This window comes from Colias philodice, chromosome 15 (assembly GCF_061535455.1).
Source record: "Colias philodice isolate Cphi_HAF_F1 chromosome 15, ilColPhil1 Martin Lab GWU primary, whole genome shotgun sequence".
NCBI lineage: Eukaryota > Metazoa > Arthropoda > Insecta > Lepidoptera > Pieridae > Colias > Colias philodice.
In genome coordinates this window covers 1,620,888-1,642,266 of record NC_143100.1, presented here as the reverse complement: position 1 = coordinate 1,642,266, position 21,379 = coordinate 1,620,888, and the positions used below count along the sequence as shown (strand labels likewise).

The 21,379-nt window shown below is 33.0% G+C and overlaps 2 long non-coding RNA genes across 2 annotated transcripts in view; both read right to left on the bottom strand.

Annotated features, from left to right (window-relative positions):
• Positions 1-1,137: 1,137 nt before the first annotated feature.
• On the bottom strand, positions 1,138-2,952 carry LOC149482041 (uncharacterized). The gene is made up of 3 exons (XR_016316742.1): positions 2,425-2,952; positions 2,240-2,301; positions 1,138-2,165 (listed from the first exon to the last, which is right to left on the bottom strand). It is a non-coding gene; the product is annotated as an uncharacterized LOC149482041 (long non-coding RNA).
• An 11,169-nt stretch (positions 2,953-14,121) lies between these two features.
• The window catches only part of LOC149482038 (uncharacterized), a 51,654-nt gene continuing 44,396 nt past the window's right edge, over positions 14,122-21,379 (bottom strand). Inside the window, exon 2 of the long non-coding RNA XR_016316650.1 lies at positions 14,122-14,635. This is a non-coding gene — a long non-coding RNA (uncharacterized LOC149482038). The remainder of the gene's footprint in view (positions 14,636-21,379) is intronic.

The following is a 21,379-nucleotide window of genomic DNA, read 5'->3' as shown; positions in this document are numbered from 1 at the left end:
ACGTATGACAGACAGACAGCGAAGTCTCAGTGAAAGGGGCCCGTTTTACGGATACGGAACAATTAAAAGACAGCAAGCATTCATAAGATTTTTATCATAACATTGAAATATATATCTTACACTTTAGAGGTCTGATTCACTTGCTAATAACCCCACTTTGACGTAAATTTTGATACACTTGTCATTTTGACAGACGTATCCAGATGGCGACCAGACTAATTAAAGCGATTACTACAAGCGTTGCACAGACGCTTCATTACAGGCCATTCCATCTCCGTGACCGAGTTACGGGGCACTCCAGCACTCGGCAGACCCTTTGTCACGTCTGGAGACAGTGTTTTATAAATGGGGAGACAGAAATGGCGTGCGTTGTGTCGAGTGTGTGCGAGTTTTATGAAATGCTTTTTATTTTATTTAGTTGGATGGGGTTCTAGATAGAACCTACATGTGGCAAAGTTATCTATAAAAGAAAAAAAACTTCTAGATATCAGATTATTTTATAGTTTTATCTGCTTGTACACATGGTTAAAAATTTTGTCATGTCATAAATCACTGGCAACTATAAAAACAAGTCAATACAAAAGATAAATGACTAACTTTTTTTTCATAAAATATGAATTTTATAATAAGTACTTTGGTAATAAATTGAGGTAAGCATGAGATGTGCATATTTGATTTTGTGCATAGGTATCTAGTTATAAAAAATAAAGTTAACATTAAGACGATACACAAAAAAAAAATCCACTGCTTGGCGGGCGGAGTCTAATAGCTCGCTATCGCGAACGCGGGTGTGCGCGAAGTCATTCTTGCAAACTCGCCGCGCTGCCGCTGGCCGACTCGGGACAAACATGTATGGAGTCGTCATACAGTTATAATATTGTTATACATTTATTCAATTGTTGATTTATTGGTTTTATTTTCTTGCTTATAAACAAATAATCTTCTTTCCAACAACTACTTAGACATTATTAATAATTATTATTATTTCGTAATGTTTACTTTATTACAAAATAATACAGGTTATAAATAATCTTTAAAATAACAAAAAATATTGTTACTCTGAAAAAATGAAATGGTAATCAATAACGCGGACTACTGAATTGATTTAGATTTGATTCTAATTTGATGCTGACGTAGATATTACATCATGCCCAGAAATGAAAGGTACTATTTCTGAAAGAAGTTATAAACCCTAATTCTTCTCAGTCAAAGTCAAGAGTGGAAGATATCACTAATACAGTAAAACTGATGCGAAACTTTGGATGTTAATTTGTATATTTTTTTGTTAGTTGTTACTTAATCACGTCAAGACTACATTACCAATTTTGATAAAATATAGCTAATTGCCTGGATTTACACATAGGATACTTTTTATCCGAACTGAACACTTCTGTGGGATAAAACAGGATTCACGATATAACCTAATTCCAAGCGGGCAAAGCCGCGGTCGGAATGATATTTTTTTAAATAGAAAAATTGTTTAAAAAAAAACACAAAATATATTGACGCATGTATTTATTTTTTGCACTCTATTATAATTGTAATTATTCATTACAAATAATCAAAATAAAATAGCCAGAACAAAGTTAGGCCCTGGTAGGGTAGGTAGGCAGGTACAGCAATGTGAGACGAACACTGGCTTATTTATACCAATAATAATGTTTTATAAACATTAAATTAAGTTTACAACAAAAATACATAATATTAGCTAATGTGAAAACGAATCAACCAATCATCCCACAACAATGAAATGTGCACACAAATATTCATCCAAATCGGTTCATGTGATTAGGAGGAGTGACTGCAGCGCCATCTTCCGGGCCCAATTGTTTTTCCAGATCACCCAGGAACTCAATTTAATATACTTACACAAAATTTTTCGAAATTAAAACTCACATTACTATGTAAATATGAATATAAACCTGTTTTAGTACTAAGCAATTTCCCGCACAGGTGTAGTAAGTATAAATGAAATAAATATCAACATCAAATTCTTTATACAACATACTTATCTACCACCTACTAAGAAATGTAATTCTTGAAATTTTTTCGTATTTTTTTTAAATATAATACTACTCCAATGAGCTCCTGTTCCATATCACGTCCGCCATACTTCCACTAAGTTCACCATGATTTTTTATTTCTTTGCACTTTGTTGCTTTTTGCTAAAAATGGAATCATGCGATAAAACCAGTAGAACGTTGATAACATACATTTTTAACTGAATAAAGGTACTTACGAAGGAGTGGGTTCACATTGTGAACAATCAGTGGGTTTATTTTCCTTCTGGATTCCGGATTTCTGAAAAGATTATCTATGCTATAAATGAAAAAAATCTTACACATTCGTTATGTACTTAAAACAGGGGTACATATCAAACATCGTCTATAATACAATTATCATCAAATTTAAAATAAAACCAACTTCTTCATTAATTTGTTCCAATTGTAAGCATTCTTTTTTCTCCAACCTTTATGTTTCTTCTTCTTATTTTCTTTATTGTCCCCATTTGTCTCATTTTGTCTTATCGTGTTGTCACCCTTTTTTACGATTGAGCGAGCGACACAAGTTCCCCGTGTGACGGCCGTAGCGGGAATGACTCGTGCAGCGATCGGGGTAGGAAGGTACAGGGCGGCTCTCGCTATATTGGCTGGTCGCGCGCTAATTTCAAGTATTTCTTGTTTATTTCAAAACCATCGCATATTTCAAAATTCTAAATCGGTAGACGTATAGGTTGTATATTTTATAGTTAATATCCAAAAAGTCGTAACTTTACGTTTGTTATTTTGAAGATGCCAGAGATTATAAAAAAATAACAATGAGAACTTTGTATTTTTTTTCTATCGAGAAAATATCATGGAATCATGTTTCTAAAACGGTAGACGTATTGTGTTACTATTGAACTTTCTTGTCAAGAATTTTCATCACGACAACTTTAATAATATAAAAATTACGAAGGTTTGAAAAGGGCCGTAAGACCTCATTCACACGAGAGCTTTTTTAACGTCCGTTAAAAAAGCGTCCAAATAGAACAAATGCATTCTCAAGTATATGTTCACACGTCAGCGCTTTTAAAGCGCGACGCTTTTTTATCGCGCAGTGTTCTATTTTCAACGCTCGGCGTTGGGCGTTAAATAAAATAGACCATAGGAAACTTCTTACTATTATTCAGACGAGCGCTAAAAAAGCGCCGGCTCTGCGTTCAGTATGCCGCACGCTCGCTCAGCGGTAGCTGTAAGTAGTAGTGTAAAGAAAGATTGGCACTAGCGATTTGTGTTATTAAAAGACGAAAAAGAAAACAAAAGGCATTCTGGGTACATCCTCTGAATGAACAGAGATACTTAAAAGGGCAGTTTGTGACACTGTACGAAGAGTTAAGGCAATACCCCGGAATTTTTTTAATTATTTTCAAATGTCTATAACGATTTTGAATACAGGAACGGACGAGACTCCACATCTATAATTAATAGTTCGGGATCAACAATCCACGACATCGTATCGATTTTCTGATGATTATAAGCACAACAAACACGTGCTACCGCTGAGCGAGCGTGCGGCATACTGAACGCAGCGCCGGTGCTTTTTTAGCGCTCGTCTGAATAATAGTAAGAAGTTTCCTATGGTCTATTTTATTTAACGCCCAACGCCGAGCGTTGAAAATAGAACACTGCGCGATAAAAAAGCGTCGCGCTTTAAAAGCGCTGACGTGTGAACATATACTTGGGAATGCATTTGTTCTATTTGGACGCTTTTTTAACGGACGTTAAAAAAGCTCTCGTGTGAATGAGGTCTAATGTTAGAAAAATTAATTCATCACCTTAAAGCGGTTTTTCTTCTTTTATGAAGGTATTATTGGTATGGTCTGGATATAACATCTAAACATCTAACATCTCTTCAAGCGAAGAGTGAACCGGTACCTTCTAGGGAAGCGCGCTCCATCTTAGGCCACATCTCAGCTTACCATCAGGCGAGATCGTGGTCAAGCGCTTCCCTATCGTACAATAAAATAAAAAAAACTGCCATTTGTAAAGTTCAACTCATACAAATCAAACCAATCCTATGAAAAACAAAACAAAATAATAAATCCACTTGATTACCAACACAAACATGTAAACAGTATTACGGGAAGGCATGTTTCGAATAAGTAAATCTGATAGAAATATTAGTCTCCATTGTCGCTAATCCCATGGGTCTGATCTGACAATGGATTTGCAGGCTTAACTGGCTGCGTGACTAGACAGCTTGTCAATGTCCAGTGTTAAATGGGATAGCAGCCTGAATATATTTGCCTATGATCTGCTAACAGGTTTGTATTGAATCCTTGTCATATAGGTATAATATTGTAAATGTGTGTTTGTTTGTTAGTGTTTGTTTAAAGTCGCGTCGGTTTTTGGATCTTTGGTGTGAAGCATCTGAAATTGATGATGAATAGACGATGCAATGCAATTACTGTGTATGTCCTTTTTTTAAATGAAATGGCCTATGATCTGCTAACAGTATTGTATTGAATACTTCATCACTACATAGTATAAAACAAAGTCGCTTTCTCTGTCCCTATGTCCCTATGTATGCTTAAATTTTTAAAACTACGCAACGGATTTTGATGCGGTTTTTTTAATAGATAGAGTGATTAAAGAGGAAGGTTAAAGTATATAATTTATTATGTTTTAGACAAAGTGGGCGAAGCCGCGGGCGGAGAGTAAATGATATAATATTATGTAGAGCATTTGTCATGTTTATTATTTTAAAAATGATGTTCAAAAATATTTGTAATGCGAAAATAATTGCAACTAAAATACCAAAAGAAAAAAAAAAATAAAGAAGGTCAAATAAAAAATTCTCGAATTCCAAAATTAAATAGAAAAATGCCTTTCACCTTTAACGTATATTAAACGGTCGTTTAGCGAGAGCATCTGTAATTTCCCTCTTAACTCCCTTCATTTTGGAGCTAATGGAGGCAACTGACTTGGAATAAGTGATCTTGAATACATTTCTCAAAAACAATTGCGTCTTCTATAATATTTGGTACGATTATTACTTTTTGGGAAAATTGGAAAATGGACAGGACATTTTCTTTAATAATATTCTAAATGGTCGTAAATTGAGACTTAGCAATAACATAAACAATTAGAAGTTTTATTTTCTATTTCAAATCTACGTGACGTCTTATCTTTGTAACTTCAACATTCTCCTTAGAGAAAAAGCCCAGCGTCTCGGCAAAAATAACCTACTCAGAAAAAAATTGCTTGATAGGTCTATTATACATATTATACTAATATTATAAATATGAAGTTTGTTTGCTTGTTTGAACGCGCTAATCTCTATCTACTGGTCCGATATGAAAAATTATTTAGGTGTTAGATAGCCCAATTATCGATAGGCTATAATATATCAAAATGAATCATGCAATAGGGACGAAGCACTGCGGGTAAAACCGCGGGGCATAGCTAGAATATAGGTTTAAAGACTTTATTACTCATAAGAACAATTTGTTCACTTAAAATGAGTTACATGCTATCTTAAATTAAATTAACTTAGTTCTCTAGTTTTAGTTATCATGCAATAATTATACAAAATAAGCATAAATTCTACTGTACTATTCTAAATTACAGTAAATGTGATTTTTAAGTAATTTTTTAAATACATTTAGACTTTTACAATTTTTTAACTTGTTTGGCAATTTATTAAACATTTGTGCTCCTTCAAAGAGTATGGTTTTTTTCCCGTAGTTAGTTCGAGTCGAGATAGGTTGAAAATTATTTTGGCTTCTCAGGTTATACTTTGTTGATTTTTTATGTAGCTGTAAGTTTGATTTTGTTGCGTTTGTTGTTATTTTTTTTATAAGGATGCATGTGGAATATGCGTAGATTTGTCGAAGTTTAAGTAATTTTGTTGATGAATAGAGCGTTTTTATAAATATATATAAAAATAGTCCAGGAAAATCCGTCTATTCTATCTAAATAATACAATCCATCTCTCTGTTAATTAATGAAAATATTCAACAAATGCTAACATCATTTCAAAGCTAATTCCCTGGTCTGTAACAGAGTTGTTCCGATGACTAATCTCATAATTCTGTATTAAACTACAAAGCAACTGGCGTGTGTTAATTAGGCCTCACAGAGGAACTATGTTATTCGGTACAAAGGTAACTATTGGGTTTTTGATATTGTTACCCTAATTGGGAACATTATTGTTTCAATGCAGATTTTGGTTTCAATGTACTTGTATCAAATACACGTATGTGTGCGCAAGTTATTTTGCATCTGTGTAAATATATTGTGTCTGCGTATTATTTATAGATTTGCAGAAGAAATTTATCGATCGAAAAAAAATCACCTGTACCAAATACAGAACACGGGACTTCACTAAACATTGAAATATTAATCGAACTCTAAAAAAGTAATGTACCAATAAAAAAAAAATGGTTGCCTGTAAAGTCGGTTTTACGGGCGAAGATTTTACGTGACAACGTCTTTTTCTCGATCATAGTTGAGTGGGAGAGAGACGCAAGGCATTCGGCGGGCCTCTCTCTCGTTCGGTGACTCATCGTAACGTTACCGAGCGTTACACTTTTTCATAAGTGACTCCCAGTCGCAACCTAATTTAAGACGTTGTCACGTCAATAATAAAAAGAAGAAGTTAAGCCTTAGAAGTTAATTAACAAAACTATTGATCGAAAATTGATTTGTTTTCACCGAACTTATAAGTTAATAACTCGACGGAGTCAAAAACAAAAAAAGCAATCATAACAAAATGGAAAACATAGATTGTAAATAAAAATGTATTGGAGTGATCACGTTGCTACCAGACGATTTGTAGACGATCACGTTTTTGACACTTCAGGTCACGTGAGCCTGGGGTATTGTTATAAGCTTAGGATCTTTTGGGTACAAAATATAAATTCATTAATACTGATAGGTAGGTTATTATAAGTTACTTCGAATTGTTAACTGTTCAATTATAAATAAAAAAAGGATGCTTAAGTAGTAAAATGTCACCTAATAGTTTGTAGTTTTGCTAACTATAGAGAGATAATATATTGAAATCTGTTCAATAAACAAAATTTAGAGGAAATTTACTGGACTATTTGTGTTTGAGGATTATCATACACCATTTTGTCATTTTAACTGGCAGAGGTAGAGCTTAAACTTCCAGAAGTAAAGCCTTAACATATAGATAAAATTGTTTCATAATTATATAGGTTCCTATCTCTTCTATATTAACAACCTATATTATTAAGACCATGAACACTTAACAAAACGATATCATGCACTATCCTTACTAACACTATCTTAACCAACTTGCCCTACTTGTAACAATGTCGTAAGTACAGCTAATTATAAAACAATTAGTGAATCGCGTGAGAAATGGTTTTCGAGAAATTTCGGTGTTCTAGCATTTAGCGCTGCTTCATAGTGAAAGGGAAGTGATGATATTATTAAACGCTAGCTGTGCCTCGTGGTTTTACCCGCAGTGCTCCACTTCTATTGGTCTTAGCGTGATGATATATAGTATTCCTCGATAAATGGGCTATCTAACACTGAAATAATTTTTCAAATCGGACCAGTAGTCCCTGAGATTAGCGCGTTTAAACAGACAAACAAACTCTTCAGCTTTATAATATTAGTATAGAAGATTATATTTTCATATTATTTTCTTGGTAGCTATTAGATTGGGTATGGGTTTAGGTTATGGGATATATTTTGAAATAAAACAAAAAAAAAACTGCGTAAATGGTTTTCACTTATTTTATTTATAATGGAAAATATTACACTTATAAACTTATAGTCTACGTTTTTTACAGGAATAATGTAGCTTTTCACTGATGAAATTTTTTTCTTTAAAATAGGAAGTTTTATGATATTATTAAAGATATAAAATTTTAAACCAGGCTAAAATAGCAATTTAAACAGTAATTTTAACATTAATGATAATTCCATAAATACCGGCTACAGTTCTGCCAGGCTTAAAATGAAGTCAATCTAAAATTTCAGGGAACTAGAGTATAAATTATCTATACAAAAGCACTAATGATAATACTAGGTAATGGTATAAACGTAAATACAGATAGATGGTTTTATCGCAATATCACCCACACAGTTTAACCTTTTCAGGTATATTTAGTATATTTAGTCCCTTTAGTTTGAATATAGTTTATAACTATCCAAGTGTCCAACAATTTTGAATTATCCAATATCATAATCACGAAAGCATATCTGTCTGAGTCGCTTTCTCGGCATTGATTTGGATAAAATTAAGAATGAAAAGATAGATATCTTTTTTTTGAAGTGAAAACTTCTTTAGCGGCGTTGGGTATAAAATCTTAAACTCGCGTCAGGACACGTGGCCTGATCGAAAAAGCGTAAGACGGATGTTTTTTTTTTAGCCCTTATATTCCATGCGTAAGACGGATACCATTCCAAAATATCAAACATGCTAAACGTTAATCAAGTTTTCACTTCTGCCGGCACTCCCGGAGTGCAACCCGTCTTTTTTTTTTTTTGAAAAAGTAACAACTTTAATTTATACTCATCGAAACGTTTAAAAAACGGGCTATTTTTCATAAATCTAAACGCTTATGTAGTGGTTTAAAGTTTGAGCCCTTGAGTAGGTCCACGGGAGAAACCACGTCGCACAACTAGTGCTTTTATATAAGTTAAGTAAACCGTATAAATAGTAAGGACCAAACAGAACATACAACGTAGTATTTACCACATTCTTCGAGAAAGCTCTCACCATATTATGTTATATCTATAAAAAGAACAAAGATAGTATTTAAGTTTAACAGAACTTTGCCTCACTTGTATTATTAATAAAAGCATTTTACTCTTGCGAAACTGAAGCATTATTCAAAGTTTCTTTGATTATTCTATCAGTTATTACAAAGCCAAGTGGGTGGTCATGCATTCTACTAACCGACAGAATACACTCGGACTCCATTCTCCATTCGCTACGTAAGTTACAAAATCTTTCGCATTTGCAAGCACTTTCAATGTTGGAGAAATTCCTGTAAAATCTTTTAAGATCCGATGAATTTTCCATCGAGGGAACGGAAACGAAACGATTGACGTACATTTCTCCTTTATTACGCCTTACTTCAGGGTTTATTTTTAATCCGAACTTATCGTACGGATTGTGAATACCGTGTTTGAAAGTAATTTGTCGTTAATAATGATGGACTCAATTTTATTTATTATGAAAGAATTAATAGAAATATTATTTTGAAATTGATTGTGACTTAAAAATGTAGTCAAATACGTTGTCTGGAATAGATATTATTTTATTTTTAGGTTCTGTTGAGAGGCCATATTATTATCTATCCTATACGGTACAACATGATATACAATTATGAATACTATCTGCAATTATTCATAGCTATTTAAAACCTAGCAACCATACATAAAATGTTATCCCTTTCAGTATTTCCAAAGTTACAATGTTATTATCGAATTAGAAAGTTACAGCCTGTCTTTTGTTCACAGATGTCAAGCGATAGTAGCTACAGTATAGGAGCAGATTGCAAACTTATATTTAAATTATATTTATCGATTAACAGTTCTTTGAAAAACAAAGATTATTTCAATGTGGTTCTAGAAATTAGCATGGCTGATGTTCTTTTTTCTTTAGTTAATAAATAAATAATAATAGTTCATTTTAATACAATTAACTTAAAGGTATGTTATGAATTCAATCAAATATTGAGAAGTAAAGCTTGTTTACTTTTATGATTAATTACATGTATGATAGTTAATCCTCAATAAATATAGCAAGAATATACATACTTACCCGTTAAAATACACTCGTAAAAAAATCAACGCAATATTTTCATACCCAAACAGAATACAAGAGTAGGCAATTTCGCATATACGACATTCCCCTAAAATCCACAACCAGCCCCCTGCCTACAACATTAAGGCAAGTGGCAGTTTTTACAGGCAATTAGCCTTCCATTAGCATGTCTTAGCAAATCATACTCGTTTCATTCTGCTCGATATAAAAATGTTAAATTACTGGGGACGTCATGGGGCATCACTTTGAGCTTTCGTGAATTATGTATCGACGGTGTGTCATGCGATTTATTTAGCGTTTGCTTTTAACGTTTTAGTTACGTTAAAAAAAGACTTGAAAGTGTTATTTTTGTTTACTCTATTATAAAGCATGTAGAAACACCAAAATAAATGGTAAATGTAACAAATATGTATTGACGTTTCAAAAGGGCTTCTCGAAGAAGTCTAATTGAATAAATAAATGTTTGAGTTTGAGTTTGAAATGCGGTGATAGCCTTATTACTCAGGACGATTTCTCATCATCGAATCAGTGAACATTACCTATATGCATATGTGTTATGTTACTTCTGTTGAAGTTTTCAACTTGAGCCGAATTAATCTGGGTTAAGAGCCGAATTAAAACAATAACTTAAACACGCAATCATACAAAAACCCATTGATTAAAAATAGTAACGAATATTAAACGTATGTAAACGATTTTCCATTTCATGAATGCAAATACTCATAATCCTTTTATATCCCAATAAAAACGGAACAAACAGTATTCATTGGAACATGTCACGAGAATCGCGTTTCATGACAAATGCTAGTGACATTATCAGATCATCGATAAAATATCGGTTTATGAATCGTAAAATACGCAATGTCAAACGAAATGCATCAAAGATTGTCGAGTGTTCGGTATATTTACAATTGCGAACGGTTTAAGGATAGCGGCCTGCGTAAAATGTTGTGCAAATATGAAGAACGAAATATTGCAAGGATGCATGATTTAAAATAAAAGGATCTGAAAATAAAGAATGATTAAATTCAGTTTTTAGGGTTATTTCGATATGGAGGAATATTATTGTTTTATATAGGTACCAACTTTAAGTCAGTCTGATTCAGATTAGCATCAGTGCAGCCGAATCTGATCCGATTTTAGTTAATATACTCACAATAATTAGAACGAATAAAAGTTACACATACAATGCTTACATTTAACTTTTAGCTTTTATAATTATAACTAGCTTACCGCCCGCGGCTTCGCCCGCTTGGTCTAAAACCTAATAAATTATATACTAAAACCTTCCTCTTAAATCACTCTATCTATTTAAAAAAACCGCATTAAAATCCGTTGCGTAGTTTTAAAGATTTAAGCATACAAAAGGACATAGGGAAATAGGGACAGAGAAAACGACTTTATTTTATACTATGTAGTGATTATATTTTATAATTAACTTTTATAACTTTTATCATTTACTTTCATCCCATTTAATATTGATTATTTCTTTAATCAACCCCTTAATTGTTTTTATAAACACTTTATAAAATACTTACTGACCCGACACACGTTATTCTGCTATACTCTTATCACTAAGGAGGTTGAAAAATAGATGTTGTTGCATTCTCAGACCTTCCCGACATGCACACATAATTTCATGATAATTGAAGCTGTTTCGGAGTAGTTTAACTTCAAACACCGTGATACGAGAATTCTGTATCAGACTAGCTGAGCTCCGCGATTCAATGGGCTATCTAACACCGAAAATAATTTTTCAAATCGGACCAGTAGTTCCTGAGATTAGCGCGTTCAAACAAACAAAGAAAAAAACTCTTCAGCTTTATAATATTAGTGTAGATTAAACTTTTCTTTTTAGAAATTAAACTTTTATTTCTCACATTATCACTAATACCTAGATAAGAACAACCGGAACACTTCCGAAGCATCTGTTATGAGTTTGTGTGAAGTTAGACGAGTTCCCACAGAGATAAAGTTACTGACCTTGGTAAGGGTTGTTAGATACCATACGACATATATACGTGAGAATGGCTTAGCAAATAGGGTATATTTGAAGTCACATGAAAAGTATACTTCCGTTTTTGTAACAAAATTCATGATTTAATTGACAGGTCTAGAGTAAAATCTAAATTTTCCCATAGCATGTTATAGCTGGGTAAATTTGAATCAATGGGTGTCAGAATGGATGAATTAATTATAATAAAATTTGACACAGATGTAGGCAAGAAAGAAATGTAATTTTGCTACCACGTGAGCTTCAGCAGTTTAGCAGAGGTATAATTTGTGTTGATGTGTAATAGTGGTATCAATGGAATATCGCTAAAATATTATATGATAGTTTTATGTTATACAACCCTTGCTCGTATCTAAAAATAAATAAGAATTAGCAATATGGAAACAATAAATACACTTTTTTATTTCCTACTATTCTTATACATTTTAACATAATTACTACCGCTCGTCTCTTTACCACTAAAATATTGAAAGTACCCCTTAAATACCCCCACACACAAGAACCAATAGTGCAATCCAGCCCTTGTCTGCATTAAGATAGTTCAAGCCTTAACACGACGTACTTGCGTGACGGGGAAGCTAAGGCTCTACAATCAAGCGGAATCGCACGTGATTGCTTGGTGCAAGTTTTGAACTTATAGATGTTTTACACGATTTTCTACTTGACTGGATTTTCTAGTTACCATATTTGATATCTGAAATAAATATTCCAAGTATCACTCATACCTTTTCTAGTAAAATTATTTTAACATTATGTTACCACTGTAAAATTTTATCTCTACCGAATTAGCGCAGATTAACAACTATTCCAATATGATTTAGAAACGGGACAATTTTTTGAAGACCTCTGCATAGTGTAGAGCAAATTATTTTGAAAATTGATGAAAATTTAAAACGTGTTCGCTTTGGGAACCTAATAATAATCAACTGATCGATTTTATAAAATCTACCACTACGTTATGTTATAAATGTTCGAAATGAGTATTTTATATTTTTCCTTTCTATTCCTAACATGCATTAATTAATTATCATTGATTTATTAAACGCTATATTGTATCAATATTTGAACAGGACAGTACAATAGTATAATGTTTTAATACTAACATAATAACTGACTATACTGCGATGATAAGAGCAATGATAAGACATCATTTCATTTTGCTGTAAAATGTAATGTAATATACTTTTTCCACTAAATTACTCACCGCAGTATTAAAAAAAGACGTGTGGCACTCGGGGACTGCCGCGGTAAAGATGCTATGCCTTCAAGCCACACCTCCGTGCCCGTCGGAGTGGGGAGCGTGAGGTTTTTTCGTTATGGAATTTCTGGATTCGGTCCCCGCGCTCAAGGCCCGCGATAGAAGCAATGCAATAGCTTAAAAACAATGCCCTACATTATTATCCGCCACCACTTATACCTTGAACCATAGCACACGGTGTGTTTTATGTAAAGTAACCGGCTAATTGTGCCGACTGCAGGCTGCGGTGGAAGTGCGCCTTTTCCCAAACCCTCGTGAAGCCAAGGTGTTCATTCTACATTTGCTGATTAAAGTATTTCAGTTTTTACTACATAATTTTATACTGACTTGCTAGTGCTTTGAGATTTGTTCCTGTGTTTTTGAATGGAAATCTCATGGTGAGACATAGCTTAAAGTGTAAATATGTTGAAAAGTTCGAATTGAAATGAATCAACGTAATACAATTATGTTTTTACTAGCTGTGCCTAGCTGGTTTTACCCGCATTGGTTCGTTCCTATTGCGTGATTTATAGCCAATAGCTTTCCTCGGCTATCTAACTCTGAAAAAATTTTTCAAATCGGACCAGTAGTTCCTGATATTAGCGCGTTCAAGCAAATAAACGAACAAACTCCTCACCTTTGTATTAAATTATATTTTTTGAATAACAATATAACGACATCTATCATCTATCCATCTATTCTATTTATATCTATTTTACCACAACAATGGTGTTAAAATTACACATCCGAAAAGAATTCCGAAAACACATATTTCTGAGAACTTACACAACGCTCATATCCCAAACAACAATACCGCTATGTCAATTGACCTGTACATAAAACCATTTGCACAAACACATTCTAATAAACAAGCGAATAAGTCGTGCATTAAGAGGAAACAGCCAAATTCAATTTAACGGTTCACGCTAAAGGGTCAGTAAGGGATGTCCACAACAGATGTTAATTATAGGTAATCTAAGAGATCGATTCGTTGAATAAGCTGGAGATTCGTATTAGTTTTGAGGGTCTTTACGGTTATACGCATCGGAATTTGTAGGTTTGGATTCATTTTCGGATAAGTGGAACCTAAAATTACAATTATTTAATAAATAGAGCTTAAATTGAATACCAAGGTACACATCTTTAATAAATAAATAAATAAATAAATATTTCGGGACAATTTTCACACACGGCACGATCTGATCCCATACTAAGCTTTCGCTTGTGTTATGGAAACCAGATGGCTGATAAACATACATATTATATAATTTTAAATAAATACTTATATAACTAATTAACACCCAGACACAGAGCAAACATCTATGTTCATCACACAAATATTTGCCCCGGGTGGGGATCGAAATGATCGGGATTAATGAACCACATATTTCTAGAGATTCTATCATCATATAATGTTCCACTACTAATACACAGGTTTCTTACACGATTAACATTTCCAAGGTGGTTTATTATGAACCATCTCAACGCAGAAGAGAGGGTTAGCAGATGTAGCACTCAAACTTTTGATTCTTGAACATGCCGCTTTCATCACGATGTTGTCCAGCAATTGGGGCCGTGGCGATGTCGATAATCTGCAGAAAAAGTAAAAAAAAATGTTTAATTAGTGCATGGCTGCCTTATCTCGAATTACATAGCGACATTTTGACACAAGACCTAGGTTTGAAATTGGTCATTTGAAACAATAAATAATACTAATGCGGAATCTCTTTCAAAAAGATATCTAAGCCCTTTTTATCCTACATTAAAACCGCTGACTAAGTCGAAACCCTCAAACAAAATAAAGCAAAAAAATTATAAACACGAATACCTCAACCAACAGAAAAATATGATCTATCTAGCGTTTTGTGGGCGGCTTAGAGAATCCCTTTAAACAACTGGGTTCAGTAGAAATATTTTTATAAATATAATAATTTAAAGTTTATATGAAACTTCGATATTAATACTTTATCCATACAGACCAAGAAGGTAGGTTGTTGATTGTTTCAGAATAAAATGCCAGGGCTGCCGCGCGCGAAGCCGCAGTTAGTGTGGACCCGGCGATCATTCTATTATTTACTAGCGGTCCGCCCCGGCTTCGCTCGTGGTACATATTTACGTTTTCTCTACATAAAAACCATCCTCGTACTTCAAGGAATATAATAAAAAAAGAATTATCGAAATCGGTTCAGCCGTTCTCGAGTTATGCGCTTACCAACACATTTTGCGATTCATTTTTATATATAAGATTAATCAGGCCAAACCGTAAAATTATGTTTTTAAAATCTATAGATTCGTTATGGATATGAAACTGAAACCATTTTTTTGTAAATTACATCATCTTTTCTCTCATTAACAAAAACTACCCTTTACACATATCAATACCTGATATACTTTTAAATACTTTTAAGCTGTTGCATAGCTTCTATCGCGGGCCTTGAGCGCGGGGACCGAATCCAGAAATTCCGTAACGAAAAAACCTCACGCTCCCCACTCCGACGGGCGCGGAGGTGTGGCTTGAAGGCATAGCATGCAATAGCTTTACCGCGGCAGTCCCCGAGTGCCATACGTCTTTTTATTAATATCCCATCATCATACTCATTCAATTACACACTATTCAATATTTTACCAAAGAGTTTCCTACATAATAAACCGCCTATTTATACTATATTCCAGGATAATAAAAAGGATATAGGGATCTCTAAAATATTCAACACACAGGGGAAGGCAGGTGTGCGGAGTACAGTCAGCAACGGACCCGGACCAATAAAATGCACGCGCGCCAATTTTTGTGACTGACGCCGTACTGTATTTTACTTCGGATGTTTACGTCCCTGGTGACCTCCGTCAATGATGTATGGAACTAGATGTGACAATGGATTTAAAAAACGTATAGTAAATTTTATATACTTATTTGCAAGAGTTGGTTTTAAGTTGAATCTGATAAAAGACTATACCAATATAACGAAATCAAATTCAATTTTAGAACGTAATGGTTAATAGCGGTACTTGTAAAATGTATTATAGAAAAATATTAATTACACTGAGACAATTATTAATCACCCACTGTTAACAAAGAGTTTAGGTATGTGTTCAGACTTAATCAAACAATTTAAATAAAGAAAGCTCTTAGGTTTACTTTTTGAATTACCTATGTATTATATATGAATTACATTTATGTACCTAAAGATGACATAGATTTTATCAAGGCTATCCATTTAGCAACAATTCTAAGAAGATTGATTCCCAGAAGCTCAGCATCAAATATAAACCATTTCATATAAGTCTATCTTCCCGGGTGTCAAATTCCCCTATTTCTACGAAAATGTTATATTTGTTGGTATATATTCATCATTTCCGGAAATCAAACTGTGTAGTATATTAATTATGATAAGGTTTCAAAGTCAGATTTATTATGGATACGCTTTTGAACTCAAGAATGTTCGATGTTTGGTTATTTTCTAGATTTAAGATTTGATTTTCAAATACCAGACCCACCAATAACTTAAACTATCGTTTATAAAGTACATCAGAAATCCATCAAATCCGTATTAGTATAAATACGAATTTTCTATCCATTAAAAAAATCACATTTATACAGAATTTGAATTCTATAAAACTAAATAACCAAACTTAGTACACAAACATTATAATATATTCTCACTTGCCACATCCAGTAGCTGTAACTCCAAACGATTCGATCGGAAAAATGAATAAAATGGAAACGTTATCCAATATCGAATTAAGCTAATGCGCTTCCACCGCACGTTAACTGTTTGTAATTAATATGCGTGGAAAAATATGGAAATTACACATTCCGACTGTAATTTGTTTAATTAAAATATATTACGGATATTCATCCTCATTTTAGGTTAGGTTTATGGTATCGCATTACGCTAATTGGCGGTCTGGCTGTTTCTTTATTATTGATTAGTTGAAATGGTCAGCGATGCTAAAATCGAATGAATCGATTGAAAAATTGAGTCTTGTACACAATCGATTATCGTATTCGTATATGTTTACGCGATCGATAGTTATCAACTTGCCATGTGTAAATTGTAAAAAAAAAACAAGTTTAATGTACATTTATTCTTAAGTTTAATAATTTAGCTACTTTTGATCTAAGTAAGTCGAGACTTACGCTTACGAGTCTTGACGCGTAGCATTAGAAAAGCGTAGCTGATATTTTTTTGTATTCTAAACTATCCCAAAAATATACATATCATACTTTTAACTTAGTTAGTTAGTGATTGTACCATAAATCTATGAAAAAATTAAAACATAATATCTGTAACAATAATAAAGTCAAAGAAAGCGTTTTAACTAGCAAGAAGCTTGTTATGTGTATCGTAGAGCGAAATATACCTTGTTAATATTGTACTGTGATTGCTTAATTTATAGTGTCGTGTGAAAATTTGCTAATATACTGCTAGGTATTCCACACTTCGGTATGAAGTACTCAACGACTGCTTTTTGTTCTCGCCTTACAAAGGTGTTACTGTATTCAACCGAGTCATTAACAAATACCACTTCAACTTAATTAAAATGTAACAAAAACGATCCGTACGGCACAATATTTATGCAGTGCAAAACAAAATGTGCCCACATTCCAACCGTATACTGAAGAATGTTAACATAATTGCGAACAATTATTTTTTTACAATTCCGTATTTACCGCAAATGAAGTGATTTTGCGTGACTAAAAATTCTTTCTGAAAGAATAACGGTGCTATTTCCATATTTGAATATCAACTCTAGGTCTCCCTGTTAGGGTCTATTTTTTATTGCAGCTATTATGTATTGTTGAAATGGTGTTACTAAAAAATAGCGTTGAATAACGAACCATGGTTTTAATTGTAAACAAGGGCGTTTTACAGTGCGTAGCTAGAAAAGTAAATGGAATAATATTTGCGTGTAATCTCGGTTGTTTTATAAAAACGAAGTCAATCTTCCTGAAAAGTTAATGGCTGTATTTCACGGAATGTTATATTTGGCTTATTGGGTTTTTTTCAGAAACTAGGAGAGCCTTGTATACACGTTTTACTTATTTTAATGATTACTACGAACTCATATGTTGTATTAAATCATAAAATACCACGAAGATGTAATTCCTCGTAGTAGATAGTGCTAAGTAGCGGGAATGAAAATTATTTCCTTAAAAATTACTCAAACGAGGACTTCTTAAAACAACTTCAACAAGGCAATATTCCACTATAATAGTATAAGGTAATAAAATTGATTCATGTGTACAAAGAAGCGTGCTGTAATTAAAATGCACATTTTTATTTCCCACAACACAATTAAGTGACATTTATTTCATACAAGTTTTATGTTAAATTGTTGAAAGCGCCATTACAGCTTACATGTAAAGAAAGAAAAGGATTGCCATAAAAAATTAATAGGTTAAATCATGCAATTGGAACATTTTTTGCGACGTTAGTAACTTTTGATGCCATTAATGTAGCTTGTTAAAATTTTTAATTCAAAGTAGGCGATAGAAGCGCAAGCAAAAATGAACCTTAGTGTTAATAAGTTTAGAAAATACTGAAAGCTAATTTGCTGCACGCAATTTTTGCATAGATAAATATGTCGTTTACCTTTAATTTATAGTTGCTATAAGTTAATTAAAATTTCGTACGTGTCTCCTTAATTGAAATGTTAAAAATTAAGCAAAAATGTAGATTAATTTTTATCTATTGTTTAAAAGAAAATATAATAGGACTACAATTATTATTGTAGAACGACAACGACGAAATGGGTTATCTCAAGTTTATTTGTCATAAATAACAGAAGATCTTCTCTGTAAATCTTAAATCTGCAAAATCTCAGCTAAAACCAGTCTAAATTCTCCACCGAGTGGAATTACGACCACAAAATATAATTAAATTCCTAGAGACAGTCCTTCCCGGTACTACGTTTATTTAACAGTTGCTTAATTCCTGCTAATCTTGCAGTATGCACCTTGTAATTTGCTCTATTTAGCCGTCCTGTTCAAGGGAAATTGAACGCGTTGAATGAAGACAGAGGGTATTTTTAGATGAAGTGCTCTGTCGTTAAGGGCGATTTTCGCTTGCACTGATTGCGCTGGAAGTGTCTATTTGAAATCGCTTTATTGATCAAAGAGATGCAAATTTTTCGCTATTTAGTGAGCTGTTCCTGTTACAGTTGTAGTTAAATAATATAAAAGGTGAAACACCGGCATCCGGGCTCGTGTTTATCGGTCAATAAGACTCAATAAGCTTTGTAGATTTTTAACACTAGTTCACAAAATTTCATACATATTTTGCAAAGTGCTTATACCAAGATAATTATTATTCAAATTAAAACTTCACAAAGAAAAACAACAATCACTAATAAAATTTGCTATTTTCAGATTCAAGCAAGAATTGAAAATCAGATAATTCCAAAAATATCAAAGTTCATAAAAAAACTTGCGTTTGTAAAATACTTATATTAAAAAAAGAAATACACAATGCATCCAACCCGAGTTATCTTCAACAAATTTGTAAGTCCTAACTTTCAAGTCCATAGAAACTACTAGAACCTGTTACTAAACTTTTAAAATCTGACGAGAGCAGATTTCCCGCGAGCGCGCAATTGTTTTTTTTTTTTCATTTAAAACGAAATGATTAAAACTTATTTGACGGGCCTCAAGGTAATTGGCCATCCCGCTTCTAACATGTGTTTATTCCAGATGTTTTGTGAAAAAGTTATTTCATTATCGCTTTAATTAAGAAACGTTTAAAATAGACATTGAATTATTTTTGATTATTGTTATTAGTAAATTTTTGTTGCTTACTCCTCATTGAGAACATACATTTATTTTAAGCGATTGCATATCTTCTATCGCGGGCCTTGAGAGCGGGGACCGAATCGAGAAATTCCGTAACGAAAAAAACCTCACGCTCCCCACTCCGATGGACACGGAGGTGTGGCTTGAAGGCATTTTATTATATTTAGATGCTCAAACACGTAAAACGTAACACTAAAATCTGCCATAGAATTCCAATACTCCTCCTTCATTCGAATCTCTGAACTAAACGTAGGTACTCCAATCGGGCAAACGCAATATTTAGTTAAAGTCCTATTACACATAGCTATATAACATGTTACTCATGAGTAACAAGGAAACAGGAACTCGCTCAAGGCTACGTTTTAGAATTGAAGTTCCAACAAATTTACAAACTCCTATTCAGGTTTAACTTTATGAGTTATAGATAGCAAACTTTCTGGTCTAACGCTTTAGAAATGATGGAACTGGATTTACGTGGAAAGTTAATATTAATTTACTCAGAAGTAGTAATTGTTGAAAGAAAACTAAAAAAAATGTAGATAGAATTTCCATCATTCGGTGATGAATCAGAGATGATAAATCATACAAGACATTTTACATTTATAACAAATCAATTAATTAAAAAGGTTCAAAACCAATAACATGCCATTACTCATTTCACGACATCCTAAAATTTCAATCTCAAACCCTTCAAAACACTCAGAAACGACCAAAAATCTATTACGAGCAAAAGCCATTATTGATCAGCAGGAGCCCGAACCTACAATATTAACAAAGCGATAACAATAGTCACGGCTGAATTAATATTAATTAATCAAATAGCACCCTATTATTGTCTCGCAAATAGTGATAAATTCAGATGAACACATAACACGAATAGTGGCATAATTGGTAACGGTAGTTCATACGAGTCGTGTAATACCCGCTAATTTTCAATGTGCCGCAAACTAATTTGCATAATTAATTCACTCACACACTTGCAATGTGAAATATTAAAATTGCGGTCCGGTCCCTTCATTTAAATTTCTAAATCGCTTGAAAGGATTACGTGGAACCCAATTCTGATGTTTTGTTTCGAATCTTGTGTGCTTTTGTGTGTTCTTAATGTTGTTTGTCGACTTTTATTGTGAACATCTACATAGCTTTTTATACTTGAAGGTTTTATTTCTGTATGAAAATGGCTCTTATTGTTCAATTTGAATTCCTTTAGCAAACCTTTTGAAGCTATATTGATAATGAAATAACTTTATGAAGACATTTGTACTTCTTTCAAAAGAACTAAGTACTAATCTACTTTGGAAGAAATTGGTGTACGATGATCTATAACAGAATATTATATTCTCTATATGAAAACAATTAGTTATATGAACGATTGGTATATCATCGTTATATCAGTATTTATATGAATAAATTTCCTTTAAATATTTAGACGCACTTTACTGTCTATCCTTGAAGAGCCTCATGTAATATTATTATTACCATTTTATATTTATTACTAAGTGATAACCATTATATTTCTAAAACATTTATAAGTGATTTAGGTGCT